The following is a 3486-nucleotide window of genomic DNA, read 5'->3' on the forward strand; positions in this document are numbered from 1 at the left end:
CTTTTCTTTTTCACTGAAACGGACATCACTTGTCATCCTTTGAAATTTTCGTTGGATCTGCTTTATTCAAATTTCTACTATGACAAATTTGCATGGAAGATATCCTGCATTTTGTCACAGCTTAGCTAAGAATGAGAAATCTGTGATACTTAAATACAGACCACTGCCAACTTTTTGGGAGTTTTTAGGGGAACGGCTGAACACCATTCGCATTCGTTCCTGTTGAAAGATAACTCTTCAACTTTCACCCATCCAAATGGGTACGAGATGGGAAAATATGTATTTAGATATATATGTCTCTAGTAAATTAGATGTTTGATATCGGTTAAAATTTTGTTTGTAAGATATTAATTTAAGATGTGGAACTGTTGTTGCTAACACATTTCTGGGATTTGGTGGTTGTAAACAATGTCAGTTATTTGTTACTATCCTCTCTCTTGACTGTTGATATCTTGCGTGTTGTGTGAAAGATTCACCCTCGCTTGCTTGTTTGATATAAGTCAGTCCCCGTTTTAATTTATTCAGAGGTAAAACTTAAATGAAGTATTGTTGAAAGATTTTTGGATAAATTTGTGCGCTGTATTATTAAACGAATTATTTGATATATATATATATAAATATATGCTAGCAAAAAATGATTTTTAATGGGATTTAAAATGTGCAAGTATAACTCTCACGAATTCCAGATTGTAAAGGTATTTAAAACTGATTTAAGCATTCAATAAAAGTTGAAGCCGAGATTGTCAATTTCTGTTCAGCTTACTTTCGCCTTTGACTGCATAAAGGTCTCCGCACTAGCTTGGACCAGCGACAGAAAATAGTCAAAATAAAGCGAAACACGTGAAGTTGAGAATGTTCTCGAGGCTTTGGATCTCTTCAATTTACCGAGCGTTGAGGTGAATTCCCGACACGAATTTGATGACGTCATTGTGAAAACCATCTATAGATAACCGGTCTTGGGAGTGGTTCATTAGCGAAGCAATTCAACTATTAGGGTTGTTCTCTATCTCTCTAGAGGGTAGCCTGCAAGCAGGCTCTTCCGTTGAAATGGCGCGCGGCCGAAATATAGGGGCTTGTTACTAGTTTCGAAAGAAAGAAACTAGTAACCAAGCCCCTACATTTCGACCGCGCGACATTTTCAACAGAAGGGCCTGGAAGCAGGCTATCTAGCGAAGCCTCCGTCGTCTCAGTTAGTAGAGAGCTTTAGATTCTAGGACGAAGACGACTACGAGTACGAGATTTTGTCATAGAACAACAGTGAGCGCGCGCAAACCAGCGTCATTCTGGCCGGAAAAACGTGATACCGTCCTCATTTTAGTACGAGGTTTTGAAAAAATGTTGTCGTGTCAAAACAAGTCAATAACAAGGGCTAACAAGGTAGCAGTTTTGGCATTGTTCGATCAGCAAAAAGACTAAGTTACCAGCAATTAGAATAACTGAGCAAAAAGTAAGATTAATCGTTCGAGTTATAAATCTTCTAAGTCTTTTCGCTAAAAACGGGCAGTCAAATTTCGTACTCGTTCTCGTCTTCGTCCTAGAATCTAAAGGTCCCTAGTAACAAATTTTACCGTGTAACTATAACTGACGGAGCCTCCAGTCACTGGCCCAAAGATTCGCTCCTTTGAGGTTTTTTGTAAACTTGACCTAAATTGAACACTTCCCACTCTTCAACAGAAAAAGGGAAGATGCGGCCAGTCAGAGGTAAACATCTCTGGCCCACTTCACACGGAGTGAACTTGTGCCGACTCTAATTTGATTTTAGGCCGACCCCGTGTAAACTCGTCCAAACACCCAACTTACATCTGCAATCATCAAACAAGAAAACTCAGGGCCCATTCACACGGGACCGGACGAATTTTCTACCGGTTGAAAAATTTGGCCGGCCATTTTGTTCGCACCGTACCGTGCAACATTTTCGCCCTGTTGACACGGAACTAACGAACTTGAGTAAAGTTTAGTCTTTGTCAGAGCGCTACTTTGCGAAATCCAAAATGGCGCCAAGAAAGAGAAGGCTAATGATAGTAGCTGATGAGTTACCACGATTCAGGCGTTCAAATTTTTGAACGGCGAGGCGTCTAAATTTTCGTGCATTAAGCGTGGTTACGTGTGAATGGATCCCCTAACTGCACGAATTTTCAACTGGTAGAAAATTTGTCTAGTACCGTGCGAATCGGGCCTCACTGTATAGCGAGATTGCAAAGTAAAAATCAAAATAAAACAAAAAAAATCCAATGAATTAACAGAGGAATGGAATGACGGAGTTGCTAGGGAAACGGTGATTCGGAATAGTCGTTTTTTATGTTTAAATAAAGGATCAATAAGATAGCAAACCATAAGGCTTCTTTAAATTGTAGAATGGTGAATTTTAATAACAATTTAGCGAGACAAACGTCTGTCCACTTCTTGCTGTTGATGTTGTTATCTTTTTTCACATGATATATTCTAAATTTTTACTCCAAGCGGGGCTGGCTCACCTCATGTAATACCGGGCTGAAAGACATCCCCGCAAACCTGACCAGCCAGGTAGGTACAAAACACAGGTCACAGGTTTACCAATACAGAAAGTATCCTAAACATTCATAAAAGCTAACCTTAGGCCTAAAAGCTTTTGTTTGGGCCTAATTAAATTAGGCCTAAGGTTAGCTTTTACGAATGTTTAGGATACTTTCTGTATTGGTAAAACAATGACCAGTGACCTGTGTTTTGTACCTAGCTGCCGAGGCCAGCCCGGTCAGTCGGACTGGTCGGGTTTGTCGGGATGGGTTTCAACCCGTTATGACATGAGGTGAGCCAGCCCGGCTTGGGTTAAACTTAGAACAGTCAGTATAAAACGCGGACTAGGTATAAAACACGGACTGCCGACCGGGTATAAAATACGGTCTGAATACAAAACACTGTGAAAAAGGCACGGAGCAACGAAATAGCGATAGGCTGACGAAATGTTTCGCGCCATAGCGTTAAACTGGATTTTTTGTTTGGCTTCTCAAGAGGACGATCAGTAGCTTTTTTGTTTTAGTTAGTTAAAATTGCAAAACGTTTGTATATTGTATTTATCAGAGGTAAGACACGAAAGTTATTTATGAAATCCTTGCGGGTCACCAGCTTTATGTTTAGAAATCGAGAAATTTGAAGGACTTCAGTGGGAGATGCTAATTTTTTTTTCCCTTTTTAAATTCGTTGATTTAAAGTACAATTTTGTGATAAATATCTACTCTTATTTTCTCTAGCCCAGTCGATGTTGTAACTGAGCATTTCTATGTTCGTGACAGCACGGAAGGCTACTAGAACACCATAGAAACAGAGCAGGAGTCAAGTTGGTCTGTCTCCTTTGACTTTTAATGAGCAACAACAGGTCTTTAGAAGGTTCGCAACCGAAAAAAAAAATCCATGGGTGGCCAATCAAAAAAACAAAACTGGTTGCCCAAAGGGCAAATTACTAAGAAAGTGTCGAACACTGATCCCTTCGTGGACTGGGGTTCGATTGAT

The 3486-nt window shown here is 39.9% G+C and overlaps 1 protein-coding gene across 1 annotated transcript in view; it reads left to right on the forward strand.

Moving 5' to 3' along the window:
* LOC137992396 (trichohyalin-like) overlaps positions 1–738 on the forward strand; it is a 15709-nt gene extending 14971 nt beyond the window's left edge. Inside the window, exon 4 of the mRNA XM_068837726.1 lies at positions 1–738. This exon is cut by the window's left edge and continues 7479 nt beyond it. The gene's annotated coding sequence lies outside the window, so the exon portion shown is untranslated.
* Positions 739–3486: the final 2748 nt, after the last annotated feature.

This window comes from Montipora foliosa, chromosome 2 (assembly GCF_036669935.1).
Source record: "Montipora foliosa isolate CH-2021 chromosome 2, ASM3666993v2, whole genome shotgun sequence".
In the NCBI taxonomy this organism is placed as follows: Eukaryota; Metazoa; Cnidaria; class Anthozoa; order Scleractinia; family Acroporidae; genus Montipora; species Montipora foliosa.